At 22.2% G+C, this 17,095-nt stretch overlaps 1 protein-coding gene across 3 annotated transcripts in view; it reads left to right on the forward strand.

Moving 5' to 3' along the window:
* Window positions 1–17,095, forward strand: part of LOC100872917 (RYamide receptor) — a 35,620-nt gene that overhangs the window by 1,296 nt on the left and 17,229 nt on the right. The window lies entirely within an intron of this gene.

Genomic DNA, 17,095 nt, shown 5'->3' on the forward strand with positions numbered 1-17,095 from the left:
TTATGAAATTTAATATAATAATTTTATAATTTTTTTAATATTTTTGCAAAATAAGAGCAAAATGTCGATTGAGAATTTAATAATTTTTCTTATAAAATAAATTTTTATTATCTTTTTGTATAAATTCAAAATGTATCTATTTTTACTATAAACTCGAATAATTAAAATTAAATCGTATAATTTGAATAAATCTTTTACTTGAATAATGCTATTTGATATATTAGTTACATTATTGTTTCAATTTTCTTTTAGAATAATATTTAAAACAAATATTTATAATAATATTTTATTTATTTCTGTTAAAAATACTTTTATATATTACATTACACTATTCGACATTACAATTCGACATTAAAATATATTATTTTTTTGATTATTTTAAAATTTTCATTTTGATTGATAAAAATTGTATTTGTGATCAATTTCGAGTTATGACTGTGAATAGCAATTTTTTTCTTAAACACGATACATTTTTATGTTAAAATTGCATTGAATAAGATATCATAATTAATCTACTAAGAAATGAAGCTCATTGAAATGCAACGCACAACAATGTCGTTCTCAGAAAAAAATTCAACATAACTTTTATTTATTTATTTCTTTTTCTAAAATCTACATATGAAAACATTAGGCATGAATTTCAATTAAAATATAGACACTAAAAATATTTTTTATTCGTGACCAAAATTAAATTCAATTAAAAAAAATAATATTACGTTAGTTACAAAAAAAATTCTATATTTAATGAAATAATTAATATCATAATTGTCATGACATAAGAAATTTCGAAAAATCTAATTTGTGAATATAAATAGAATGAAAATTGTATAAAATCTGGAATTCAAAATTCCAGAAAAGAAAATCTACGCGAGAAATCGTGACTGAAATTGAAAAAATTCTTTCTGAAACGGTTTAATATTAATTCAATTAAATATACGCACTTGGATAAAATAAATAATTTCTTTTGAATAGTTATTATATCAATAGTTATAAATTTACTTAAAAAAATTAAAATACTATAATAATCGATTTATTATCTACACGAAGTATTAAAGATAATGAAAAAAATAAAATTGTTCTATTCTGTATAAACCTTATCAATCCATTTCATTTTTTCATCTTCGAATTCTACTTTTTTTTTTTTTTTCATCTTCATTCTCAGAAGGATTTCATCGTTTTTTAAACTCGGTCCAGATTATCAGAAAAATCCACTTCATTAACGATTACACACCCATAATCCTCTTACTTGAACTTGGGAACATCTGGATGGAAAAAAGATACGATCGAAGAAAGGATGAAAAATTATGAGAAAGAAATCCGCAGGAATGACGATAGCTAATAAAAGCTTCTTTTTTTTTTATCCTCCCTTATCTCTTCCTTTAAAAGATTTTATCGCTCTTTAACGCGCACAATCGATTTGCTCGTATTCGAGGAAATTTCTCTGCCACGAATGATATAAAGGATCACAGTTACACGTTCCAATAAAACGTGTTTTAAAAAATAATTTGTGGATTTAAGCTAGAAGGTCAATAAAGGATATCCAAGTCGAGATATAAGGTTCTTAAGATTGTCGAAGAAATTTTTCTTTTACGAATATCGTAAAATTGCTAGGAATCAGGTTATCTTCCTCTAGTTGTGTATCAAACGATCCCTCGAGACAAACTGCATCTGGATACTACGGAAAAATTTACATTTTCAATGTTTCTCACCTTGTCGTAGATCATCGTTTATTTTCAGAATACTTGGAGTTTATAAGAGTTATATAATTTAACCATGTCTTGAACCTCTCAAATTCAATTTTTTACATAATTATTTTTTTTTTCATATTTTTATCTTTCATCTAATTTTTTATTTGTCTAATTTTTTTATAAAAAAACATACATAAACAGAAATTATATAAATATTTATTTAAACAATAGTCTCTTCAATTTTCCATTAAAATAAATAATGATTTAATAAGAAGGGATGATTATTTTATTAAAATATAATATTTTATATAATTATATTTGATCTAACATTGATTAATAAATAAAAAAAAGGAGAATGTTTGAAAATTTATGAAATGAAACAAGATATATTTTAAATATTTATTATTATAGAATAGATTGACAAAATTTAATAAATCATATTTTTAAAAATTACTATATATATTTGTATTTGTATTATATTAAGAAAAATTCAAATACACATAATTTTAATATTAAATATACTTTTCAAATAACATTGCAGTTATCATAAAAGTTCAAATATTATCTATTATTTCAAATAAAATTTAATAATAAATTAATATAAATATAATAATACATATTATTTCATCCAGAATTGCATATAAAATAGATATTAATCACTTCATCATAATTTTTAAACTAAAGTGCTTCAATTAATTGAAACATTTATATTAATTTTTTTAATATTTATGAAATTTTTTAATACTATTAACACTGCATCAAATATACTAAATTCATTAAAAATTGTTTAAATAATACTACTTCTACTTTCTAATTTTTGGTAGCATAAGTTAATTATTCGACAATAAATATAAATATGTACAAAATTCACAGTAGTAGTAGTTTATACATTGAGACTTATAGAAAAAGAAAGTAAAATAACGTATTGTATTATATTATACAATACAAACACAATTAAATATTCTGAAAAGAAAATATTTGATATCGATTGAATTCAATTGTTATTAATTCTTTTCGAATAAAATATATTTCATAGGTTATTCAATTTAATTCACGCAAAAATTATATATTTAGAAGAAGAATATTTAGAGATTATTTAGAGGTTACTTAACTTAATTTAACTCAAGCTAAACATATTTTTAAACATCATTGTTTGAAAAATTTATAATTCTTCTGAAACCAATCAAAAACATATATTATATATATATTAATATGAATAAAAAAGTTTAATAAATAATAACCTAACTTCTAACTTAATCTAAATACTATGAAATTAAAAATTTATAATCTTATTAATATCAATCAAGAAAAATGACATTATTTTTTTTTTTAATTTAATTTAATCAGGAAACTAAATCGACTCATGTTTTATCGTCTTTGTCTTATTTTTCATCCGAGACGAAACATTAAATGAAAATAAATAAAGATAAATCTTTTTTATTAAATTCAAGATAAGATCAAAAAATAAAGCTTGTCAAAACGGTAATCCAAGTTGCTCATGTACGTATTAAAACCATAGATAATAAACGCGACATTAAAGAGAAGAGACATTATTTCGTATGCAAATTAACGAGATTTGATAGAACCCCGCATTTCTCGTACAAAAATAATTGCATGAAATTTTACTATGGAATCAACGTTTCTTGTTCCAGTTTAAATTTCTTACATAATCAAAGACTTTCTATTAAACCAAACGAGGTTGTGTTCAAACTCTCAAAGTCTTAAATTATTTCTTGAATTATTACTTACTTCTAATTACTTCTTAAATGTGTAAATTAGTAGAATTCAATAAAGTCATGCATATCTTGTGCAAAAATAAAATAATTTCGTGGAAAGTAATTAAGTAATTATGATGAAAGTTATAATGGTATTTAAATTATATATTTAAATTAAATTATTTTTCAAAAGGAAGAATTTCCATTTGTAACTCTTAATAAATTTTTTATAAGAAGATTTTTTTAAGAACTCTTACTTCTTTAATCTTTAATCGAAATTCCTGTTCATACTTGTAAAAAACGACACTTCTTTTGCAATCTACAATTTACGAACAAAGTGAAATTGTACTTTTAAATTCTTCCAAGAGTAATTTTCTTTCTTTCTATTTATAGTCATTTATTCGAACAAAGAAGAATTATATTATATATATATGTTAATATAAAAATATATTTAAAATAAATGTAATTAACTTAATGTTATAATTAATGTAATCTAATTAACGTCTCTAACAATATTTATATTTTAAAATATGCATCTTGGAATGATTTTTTCTATTATATATATTTCTTTATGTAATAAATATCCACATTTGAAAATTATTTAATTTTTAAATTATCTGAAGAATCATTTATTAAGGTAGACAAATAAAGAAAATGCAAAATTTTTAATATACTTTGTAGAAGGATATTTTAAAAAATAAATCCTTATTTAAATACTTTGTAAAAAAGAAATGAATTTGATGTGTTTATAAGTTCTTCTTATATAGAAATAGGATGAATATTAAAAGTGTAATTTTCTAAAATATCTTAAGACTCGAAATAACTTTCAAAGAAATATTTTTAAGTAAAAATTTTTACTTAGAAATATCGAATTTCAGGTCAAAGGAAAAGATTTCTAAAATCTTTTAAATATCGATGAGAAATTTAATTTATAAATATCTGAATAAAGAATAAAAAAAATAATGCGATGCTCAGGATTACACAAATAATGAAAAATAAAGATCTGTATTTGATATATAATAAAATAACAGTACAATATATAATACAGATATATCATAAGAAACAAAAGAGGTATAATAATAATAAATATTTAAATGACTCAAAAATATCATCATATCAGACATAAATTGTTTTGAAAATAAAAATTGATATGATATATTCATTGGATTTATTTCAATACACGATTGAAAGGAGACACTTGTGTTTTAAAGAATTCGTTTTTTTCATGATCGCATTAAAATTTCTGCACGAGACATCGCGTGTCGTGGCATGAAATATCCACATTGAGCATTTTGTATGTGCATGCACATATACTGTATCAGATCGATTAATTAGAATCGCGTGTGTTTATTTTAGACTTGCTTTAATAAGTGGCGTAGACACATACACGTGTCTTTGCTTTGTGCCAAGGGATTAACAATGTTACGCTTCAGATACTTTGTATCTGATACTTTTGATTTTCACAATCGATATATTATTCTTCGAGAAAATTGAACAACAAGATTTGTAACAAGAGCAATTTTAATTATTGAATATGAAGATACTTTTACAATAATATAATACGTAATACTTTTGAAAAAAAAATGAAAATTGATAAAGATTGCTTTTATATGAAAAGTATTTGAATATTTTATTCTATAGTGAAATGTTAAAATTCAATTTTTAATAAAATTTTTTTAATACGTAGAGATATAATGGGTAAATACATACTTCGTGTATAAAGTATCACTTTAAAAAGATGAAATCAATGTTTAGTATGCTTTTTTAAATATAACTTTGATAATGATTCGAAACAGAGTACAATTTTTAAATTATAAAATATTCAGAATTCAATATTCTATCGTCCTGTATTAAAAAGAATTCTTAAAATTGTATTTAAAACATAAAAAGATATTGAGATTTTACGAATTAATATCACTCTCTCAAAGAAATTTCCCATATAAATTTTCTTTTTTTAATCTTCAAATACTTGAAGCAAATATATATAAAATTCATATATAACACATAAGAACATAATCTTAAAACACATAAAAATTTAATTCATATATCCATCCATGTAACTTTATTTATCAAAAAAAAAAAAAAATATCCAATTTCTTTTAAAACAACTAAATTCAATTTTTTAACAATAATACGATAAACATGTTATACATAAAACTCAACTGGGAAATCAAAAACACAAAGAAAAAGGGGAAAATAAATAAAATCGAAGAGTCCTTTCTTTAATCATCCTCTTTCAAAGCGTGCCTTCAGATTCAACAATTCAAACTCAGATTTCTATTTTTTCCCAAGATGATGACCTATTTCCCCTCTCTTGAATTCTACAAAGAAAGAAACAAATTAATTCCTAGTATATCCTGGATATCAAACGCGATGAAATTCTTCGAAGAAAAAAAATCTAATCCTCGGTGGATATTCATCGAGATAAGATGACGATCTTCAACCTGTGTGAACAATCCTCGAATGCACACGGTCACGGATAGGCCAAGAATAATGTCTGAGAAGCATTACGAAATATCGATCGTTTATCCTGAATGACCGTCCTCATATAATTTAACAGCATACACCGCGATACGGTCGAGTATCACGCGTTGATGCTTGTCACGTTACCGAGGTTTACGTGCGGTGGATGCATGGATAATGTTTCTAAAATTTGTAAACTGTTAATGAAATCGATCCACGTGCTCTTATTGGATAGATATCCATCGAATGTTCGATTAATTTATGCGTGAACGAAAAGGGGAGGATGCTTGAGATAAGATATATATATAGGATGAGAAAAAAAAGGGTTCGTAATTTATAGGATGTAGAAGGAGATATTGATAACATTTATCGTTTAAATTTTTAGTTAAGAGATAGATAGAAAATTTTTTGATTTATTTTTGTCTCGTTTGATTGGTATTTGATAAGCAGAATTGAAAAATATAAATTGTAATGTGAGGATATTATTATATATAATTATGAATGTTTGTGTTTTTTAATGTGATTTAGATCTTGGAAATTTTAGAATGGTTAAGTAAATGGTTAAGTATATTTTTATTATCTTATTATCTTATTGTTAGAAAATTTTCATAGAAATATTTTCTATAAATAAATTATAGAAATTATCATTAATATATATACCATTAATTATCTTAAATGATCAATTAATCAATGATTAAGAATTACATTATCTTCAAAAATCTTTCATAAAAAAATCGAGATTATTATATAGTTACTTTAAAGCATTGATTACAGATTGATTAATTAAGATTAATTGATAAAAATTGAATTATTATTGATTAATAATATTAATATATAATTGATTAACTGATACAATAACGTATCTTAAATACTTAAGTTATTATTACTCTTTGTTCTATGTATCTAAAAAGATTCTTATAAAAAATTTATCAAAATGAATAAAATTAATTTTATTCTATAGTTTTCTATCTATAACAGTAAATTTATAATAATGAAGATACAATAACAAAATTTATAGCATTATATATTCAAAGAATAGCAAAAAAGATGATCCTAAATTTTTGGCATGTAACAAACAACGATCGTTTTACGTGATACGATTATCGTGATCGTGATTCATGAGTGACATTCTAACAGAGAGAAAAACATGAGATACTAGATTTTATTGGAATTTTTTATTGAAACATTCTTGCGAACTGTTGGCAGGTGTAGGCGTGAATTCATATTTATTTTAATAGAATAGAATATGACGAAACCATATTCCACGTTATTGCAGAAGAACTTTATTTCTTGGATTTAAAAATATAACAGTATGTAGTTGATACTAAAAATATCAAACAAAAATTAATTTTTATAAATGAATATAACAAATTAAACAGAATACTAAAGAATTAGTTTTATGAAATTGTAAGTTAAGAATAATCAAGAAAATCTATCAATCATTTCTTTAAACTTACTTTATGGAACATTTAGAATCTTTCTATTATTAGATATATATTATTATGAATATGTATTATATACATATATATAAATAAAATAGTATCTAATAGTTTAGAGATAAAATATATAAATTGAAATGTTATATTTTAAGAATTGGATACATTTGAATACCATGAAAAAAACTTTAATATCGTATAACTTTCTAATTTTCACAAAAAGATATTAAATATCTATATTAAATATAGATTTGTAAAGTTATTATAGATTCAACTTTTGAATATTGGATTCTAAATAATGTTATAACATAGAAATTATATATTATCTAACAAAGTATTTTTCATAATACTAATAATAAATTTCTTCAAAATATAATATACAGTAGAAAGATTGTTTTAGATCAATATATTATTGTTCCATGTAGGAACCGTGTATTACTTTCATATAACTCTTCTTTAAACATCGTAAACAAGGATTATATTTCGCTTTTCATTACTACGGATTCATCGTTACTATGCATAATCGCTAAAGATTGTATTCATACAGAACAAATAGGGATTTTAATTTACGTAGCAGCATAATAATAATATTGTTAAATTTAATATTAATTTATTCGTAAATCTTAAATATTTTTATATCCCAAAAGTCTAACAAAATTTCGTAATATATTCTAAGAAAGATACATTGATTGAGAAACACTGATGTATATTATAATAATTATTTAAACATTTCTTCTTTGAATTGCACAATAAAAATGTTTCACATTCTATGTAAAAAAAGCTCAAAGCTTCATCAATAAAATGCAGAACAGATATTGGTTTTTGTACCGTATAACCCTTTTCGCATCACACTTTATTTAAAATATTTCCTTTCGCGAGGCAAAGAATATTAAAAGAATTCCAGATCGAAATATATACTTAAATAAAATATTATGTTGGAAAAGATATAATGTATTCAAAATAATATTATTGAATAAAAGATTTCACGTACGATTTAAATTTTTCTTTCTTTTTTTTTTTTTGTGTTGTATACACACATAGCAAAAACTTGCGATAAACTCGAAAATTTATACCGTAGTTATGTGTACTTACTCCACAATTGATATTCGAATTTTAATAGAAAATATTCAAATCTTCATTTTCCAATTTCTTTTTTTTTCTAATTTTCTATCTTTCCAATCTTCTAATTTCTTATCTGAGTAAGATACTCATTTTCGTTACTGCATTGCAAATATAAAATATAAAATTTGTATAATTTTCTTTTGAACATTGAAATGCTTTTTAAAGTAAATCTTCATCTGGATGAAGTAAATTCTTGTTAAAAAATATCTCGTCATTCCTAACAGCGATAAGATATGCATACTGATAGGGCAAAAGAGAAGAACATCGATCAGAAAAAGTAAACCTCTGTACAAGTAAAGTCGCTTAAATTACGTAAGTGAAATTGAAAATATACTGGATGATCGTTCAACTTATGCAAAAATAACTTACTTAAAAATGATTTAAAATAAAATTCCAATCACGATAGCACTTAGTTTCTAGAAGCATAAACAATAAATATAATATAATTTACCAATTTTAAAAATTTTTAAATTTCGAAGATTAAAATAAAAATTATTCAGAAAGTTTTCAAACTTTCAAATTTCAAAATATAAATTATTTAAAATATAATTACTCAGCAAACAATACGTTCATAATTTTCCATTTGTCGCATGTAATTTGATAGTAGTAGGCTTATTGTTAATAATCATTATGCATGAAACTTATTTTCATTATAAATACTATTTAATCAATTTCATACTGTGAGAATGAAATGTAGAATGTGGCAAAAAAATATTTCATTGGAAAATAAACATGTGTGTAAATTGTTTTATATATACGGTTCAAAAACCTTTTCAAAATTTGCACACTTTCCAGCACATATGTGTTCTTCTAAATTGCTCATCGAATTACTGAAACCGAGAATACGAAACCTTAATGCTCAATGCGATCTTGTTTCAAAGCGAAGCTTGCACAAATGAAACAAGGTACTAGAACTACCAAGAAACCTCTCGAAGATATTGGTGTATAGCTACAGAAACTTTCCAGCTTGCGCCAGTTTCGAACGGAATGCATAAACTCGGGTTTGAAGAATGCGTTTTAATAGCGAAAATATAAAAATTTTTCACGATAATCATGTTACAGAAACTTATATGAAAAGCTTTTAATTTTTGAAAATATAGCTTCTGGATTATTAAAAAAGTATATCGAGTACTAAGTGCAAAAAAATATTCGTTTTGAACATAAAGGAATGTAGAAATTATATTTATTATAATAATTAATTTCTTTTTATTGAGAATAAAGAAGTGAAGAATTTCGACTTGATGAATTTTTTAATAAATTATATATTAACGCGATAAAATTTAAATAAAAGTTTGAATAAAGTGCAAAGTTCTAAAAATTTATACACGGTAAGATTGATTTGATATTTTATTTTTATTTTTAGAGAAAAGTAGAATATCTCGTTATATGATTAAAAGTGCGAAAGGTTTTCAACTTCAACTTTTGAATAAACTCGAAAGAGAGAAAATTAAGATTAAAATAAGAGTAAAGTTTCAATTATACTAAAAATGTAATATACACGTATGTACGTTAATTTACTTCTTCACTTTGATTTAATTACAGCTTATCTCAAGCGTAATGGACACTTTTCATGAGAAATCGTAATTATGAATAAAAACAGATAATGAAATTATTTTGATAAAATTAGCATAATTTGCAGTATTTTCACTTATTTTCATTTTGGTTTTGAAAATTATAACAAAATTCTGAATATGATTCAAAGTGTGCATTAAATATAAAAATATAATATAGAAGAAAAGATTAATAATCTTGAATTCCTTGTAAAGGAATACCATTCTAATAGCGAATAAAAATCATAAAAATTTGTGTCAAATCTAAAAAATAAATAATTTTAAATTTTTAAATATTTTTTTATAAATGAAATATTTATTCTACGTTTGATATAAAAATATAATATAAAATGATATATTATACAGAAATAATATCGTAATATAATTAGTTAAACTATTAAATAAATTAATAACTAATAATTACATTAAAGTAAAATAATTATATAATAAAATTATATTAAACTGAAACCAATTATTTATTAATCAATGAATATTAATTACAAATTTTATATTGATTAATGAAAATAAATATTAATTTATTTATATATATAAATTAATTTATAATTATCTTATATTTATATATCATAATTTGATAGATAATCATCAAATTAATTTAAATAATCAATTAATTTAAATAATAATATGAATATTAAACTTATCAACCAGTTAAAAAGACATCAGAAAAAAGATGCTCAAACAATTCACAAAAATAGTAAATTGAGATATACGTACAAACGCAAAAAATTGCACAAATTACGTTCAAATTATATGGCATGGTATGATAGATATATGAAGAGGATTGAAATATTAGAAAAGAGAAATACTTTCGTTAATTGTACAGACGTATCGACTTTTTAAATCGCTTTCAATTTCAATAGAATTTTGTCGTGAACGAAATTAAACTGTCGAGAATAGTTTACCAATAGAAATTTCCATTTCCTCTCTTTATTCGAATTCGGTTATTTTTTCACCATTTTGTATTCAAAGTTTTCCACGAATGACATGTTGATATCGAGGAATTTTTCGAAGAGAAAAAATTTTTAATCATGAACATTATAAATTATATTGTAAAATTATATGAATTTCTTCAAGTTTGGAAGAAATTTAATTAATCTAAAAAATTTAATCAACTTATTTGGAAATAAATTTATAAATAAATTTAATAATTTAATATTTTGAATTGTCTTAATAATTTTAATATTTTTATGCACTTATACATATCATTTGCTTAATCTTATATAACTTTATATTATAATTCAATGATTTTCTTATTAAACTGTCAATATAGAAGATAAAGAAAAAGCAAATTATTCGAATTTCATATATTTATTCAATTATTATATTAACTAATATAACTTTTTTAATAAAAATTATCAAATGAACACTTTCCAAAAATTTATATAGAAAATCAAGTTTTCAAATCAGTGAAATGAAACACTAAATTGTAACGATTTTTATCTCAATTAAAGAAATTGTACATATAAATTCAAATTGTCGAAAATTGTATATTTTACGTGAATATCGAAAATATAAAAGTTATCAGAGAATTGTTTTAAGCGATTACAAAGCACTAGATGTAAATTAATTCGGTTTAATACGGATTCTGCCAGTATACTTGCTTTTCTTTGTGGACTAAAATGTTGGTGTTCCGGATGAAAATCGAATTTACCCAGGAAGCTTAACTGCAACCGAGATGATTCGAGTCGTTTTAACGATTACTTCCTCCGGAATCCAATAACAGTAGATCAATATAGAAAAAAAGGGAAAATACAAAATGTAAAGATTCTCTATTATTACTATTGAAATTTAAGAAATTTGCAATAATTGCAAAATGCAATATTTATGCAATAATCGTAATAAAAGATGCAGTAATAGTATATTTATCTGATCCATAAAAAACTTTCTGAAATAATTGAAAATAACTTCTATAAAGAAACAATCTTATTGGAACCAAGAAATTGATATGTTCTCCATTTCCTGGACGTATTGAGAAAATGGAGAAGCTATGCCCTTGAGCATTTCTATTATTTCTAAGAGAATAAATATCACTCGGAAATTTCTATCTATGCATATAATTTTATCCACGGCAAAAAAAATTTCGAGATATTGAAATCGATTTCGAATTGTGAACATGTAGTTCTCCCAAATTTAGTATCATAGAAAACAATATTACGTAAAATATTGTCAAGTTTCTAGAATATTGGAACAGATATATTTTTTCGTGAATGTGAAATTGTAATCCTTTTTCAGACGAACAATAGAATTCGCGACATTCAAAAATCTACGATAAATCCAAGTGAAATTCGACATTGTTTAAAAAGAATTAAGTAAATTTGAATTTTTGTAAAAATATCTCTTGGATAAAAATTTTTAATCTGTCATATAAACGATACCATTTTTCATTTTAAAAGAAAATTATATTTGTTTGATATTAATCAAACGAGGTAGTATGAAGGAAGTAGACAGAAAATTAAAGAGTAATTCTAAAAATTAAAACGAACACGAAAATTGATATTTAAAAATGTCAGTTGAGATTCATTTATTTCCACGCACATTTATTTCCAATTTTTTTAAAAATAAAAAAATATCTACTGCGTAATTTATTTCGAGACTGGATAAAATTCTATTAAAATTAGGAAAATTTTAAACCGTTATAACTTCAAAGATAATGCTTTTTGATGAACGAGTGAAAGATTATTAGAAGCGCGGATTCTTGCCCTTTGAAATGCTCTTTGATTTATCCGGATACGATTTCCAATTTCCGAGATATCTTATTCGTGTAAAGAAAAGAATAATTTTTAACTATTTATTATTTCTATCCTTATCGCTTATTCGGGTCCCTAGCTCGCACTTCGTCTCACTGACTTATCCCAAACTCCAAACAACGTAATTCCTAGAGAAACGTACGTATTTCCAAGAAAAAATATCTCGGATTCATTCATAATATATATGAAAACTTTAAGTCTTTATATCTCGGCAACGGATTGAGATATCGGGATAAAACAAAATGTGACTTCAAAGGTATAATTGCCTCTAGTTTTTGAATAGGTTTCGATATCAAATTTTTCAATTTTTTGTACGGGAAAAATCGAAGTTTTGTTTGGTCGCAATGGTTTATTGTCGTGAAATAAAATGTAAAAGATATAAAAGATATAATTTATAGTAATATCTTGTACATGATATGGTGTATTATGAATCTTTTATATATTAATTGAATACGTTTTCAGTTATATAAAAAATAATTTAATTTTATAATAATGAAGCGAGATAAAGATAATTATAAAATAGAGTTATAATTATTATATAAATGAGAAGAAAATGATGAATACAAAATGAATAATAAAAAGAATAATGAAATTATATCATATATAATAGGAAAATAGAATATAGTATGAGAAATTTTATCATTATAATTGTACTTATAATATCGTATATTACATTTTCAAATGAATTAGAAAAAGAGTATAATATATAATGATACTATATATAGTCTTATTATTCTTTTTTATTCTTGTTTCTTTCTTGTTTTAATTTCATACAATTTGAATTCGTAGAAATGAATGTAGGAAACCAGTTTTTCAAAAAATATTCTGTAAATAATTATAAAAACATAAATTCAATCGGATTAAAACTTGAAAGTTATAATTAGAATTTTTTTATTTGAAATATATTGGTATAAATATTCGATATATTCATCTTATATAATTTTCAAATTGCTTATAACATAATAAATCTAAAACTTGTTCTAGAATCAACTTTCCTATCGCATGAATATATTAACCATCCTCCATGTCATTCTTTAAAATTTAAAATATTCAAATTATTAAAAAAGAAACAATATTTACAAAATATACTATAAATATTTATTTTATTTAAGGAAAAAAATATAAACGAATAAACGAAATGGATTGACTAAGGAAAGATAAAATAGTCGAAATATCTCGTGAAAAAGATAAATTCGAGTAGATTCGAACATTTATGGATGGAAGCCACGAAAGGAAAGAGGATAAAATTGATTAGATATGTTGATATATGTATATACATTGACAAAATGAAGAAAAAAACAACGTAACGTGATCATCTGCCATTCTTTATTCTAGATTTATATTGCTCGACACAAGGGAAAACGATTGGAATATGTTGATTACAAGGGAACGAGAAAACAGAATATCGTGATAAAAAAAGCATACGTGACAGTATGTGAAAAATTTATTTCCATTTAAGAATTTGCCAATATTATTTATTTTATGTTTTCTCGGTTATTTTTTAATAAAAAATATTCGTGTCTGATACTGAGCAAATAATAATTTTTCAATAGAAATAATTGAAAAGCAAAATGATGAGTTACTACTTTAAATTATCTACTACATTGAATATCTGCTACTTTAATTTACATATTATTCCAATTATTTCAATTTGTTTAAATATCTTATTGGATTTAATTTGAAACATTGAAATAAAGATTTCTTTTATTTTTAAATAATTTTTTTCTTTGAAATGTTATTTCATGATTTTTCCCTCTTCTTAAAAAGAAAAAGCAAGTATTTAAAGTTTTTTAAATCATATTTTTAATCATACTGTCTTAAAAAAAAATATAATATTGTTCGTTTTTAATCATTGCTTCTTTTCTTTCTATTTTTCTTCTTCTTAAAAAGATAAAAGTAAATGAAATAAAAATAATTGATTCATCCAATTGCAAAAGCACAAATATTTTTCCTTTTTTGATAAAATTCTTTACTGTCTAGCTTTATTTAATTAATTTTCATACCGTGAAAATAAATTGCGTTAATAATACTGAAATTTCTTTATTGATCTATGCTTTTAATTTAGGTTACAATTTGAAAAAAATTTTAAGATATTTATTAATCATTATTATTTATCAGTAATATTACATTACAGAATCCCAGGATTAATTGAGTAAAATGTTTGAAATATTTTATAATATTGATAAACATTTAAAGAAAGAAAATTCAACAATAAAATATCGCTTTGTCGATGAAAATGAAAAGGTCAATTAATTTTCTTTTAATTATTATTTGATCCAATGCGTTTTAATAATTTTATCAATTTTTTTATAATTTGTAATAATGAAATATCCTACGATTCTTTTGTTTTCTCTCATGATATATGAAATAATATTTTTGGTAAAGATAAAGTTAAATTATATTTTTGAAAAATGAATAAAAATAATGAATAAAAAAATATATAAAAACTTCGTTATATCAAATAATGAAAATAACAACATAAAATTTTATAAATATTTACACTGAAAGTAAAAAGCTTTAATATTTTTTATTCGCAATAGATATTAAATCATTCGTATTTTGTGTATCTATATGTAGACATCTAAAAATAAATAAATATGTATTAAAATAAAATATAATAAAATTAAAATAAAAAACAAAATGAATTATGTGTAATAAAATAAATATTACATAAAATGTTACAATCATTATAACTAAAAATATTTTTAATGATTTCTCAAATTGTGAATCCGCTATTTCAATACAATCATCATATAGAAAATATCGAAGCAGTAAAAATTAACAAGCAATCATATAATTTATATAGTTGCACTATTTTGTAAAAAAAGTAATTAAAAAAGCAATGGAAATTTCAAACGACGAATCCCAATGGAATTTTTCAACCACTGTCGAACTCGTTATTTTCCAATTCATTGACTGCACAAATATTTGCTAAATAAATTTTCAACGATGTCAATCGAATTATCATACTTTGACAAGATAAAAATGTCAACTGTGTTCTATTATATTTACAGAATATAATCTATTAAATTTACAGAATAAATATATATGTATCTTTTAAATTGGGTGTAAAAAATGATTTGATTTCACGTTTAAACATAAATCAAAAGGAAGAAATAAAAACTAGTTTTAGTTTTATGTGAGATAGCAGTACGACGAAGATATCTCATTTTATCTCTGACTTACTTTATCTGATGCAAACTTAAATTGCTATAACTTAATAAATAAGTCTCAAATTATTTTCCTATATTTATATTTATGAATTAATCTTTCATTCGATATAAAAATGAAATAAACAAAAATCCTTAATTACATTAGAATAAGATGAAGCTTCAGAGATCAAATTTCTGAAATTTCAAGGAGGAAAGATTTAATGAAATATCTTATCCCATTTATGTTATCTGTTTATCATTGATGACAAATTTTGAAATTGATGGATCTATAGAGGATCAATTCAAGAATTTTTCACAAATTTGTCACTTTCTATCATAGCATGGACTTGTTACATAACAAGAAGATTTTTTTCACGAACTAATTATTTAATTTAATTTTCTAATATTTTTTAATATTAATAAGAAAATTTACAATGTATACAAATATAATATAATATAAATATAATTTATATTAATATATTTGATTATATGAAGTTAAATTATTTATTATAAAATATATCAAATATATCAATTAAATTTTTACAATGGGATTAAATGAATTATAGGATTTAAATTCTGATTTAAAAAACGGACATAAAGAAATGTGAAGAATAAATTTGGTGAAGAAGAAAAAAAAAAATATATATATATATATGAATAATAAAACATTTATATGTATAATAAATATTATAATGTAATATTTGTGTTGCAATATTATATAAAATTTGATAATTTTACGTGTTACTCGAATAAAAAGATTTTTTTTAAATTTATTATTAATAAAGAAAGTTATCAGTTACCAGTCAAAATTGTAGAAAGAAGAATTAATAATTAATAAAATGAAAAATTAATAATACTTATGAAATAGAATTACACTAATCGTAATTAATGACCATTTTACTGGAATTTTTCATGTGAAATAAATCCAATATTTTATTTTATGTACGATACAAAATTTAATATAAAAAATAAAAATACGTAGTGTCTGCAGATAACATTTTTTTATCCACGTTTCAAACGCAAATTTTCTATGTCGATTATTTTAGTTTTTTATTTGTAGGGAATAAAAAATTGAAATAAAAGATATAAATATTATTTTACAAATCAATTGAAATAAAAAATATAAATATTATTTTACAAATCAATTTTATTCAATTTCAAGGATGGATGAATTTCTATATAACAAGCGTAAAGATAATTGTAA

The sequence above is a fragment of the Apis florea genome, unplaced genomic scaffold (assembly GCF_048593485.1).
Source record: "Apis florea isolate Af1SG1 unplaced genomic scaffold, ASM4859348v1 contig_3391_pilon, whole genome shotgun sequence".
Lineage (NCBI taxonomy): Eukaryota > Metazoa > Arthropoda > Insecta > Hymenoptera > Apidae > Apis > Apis florea.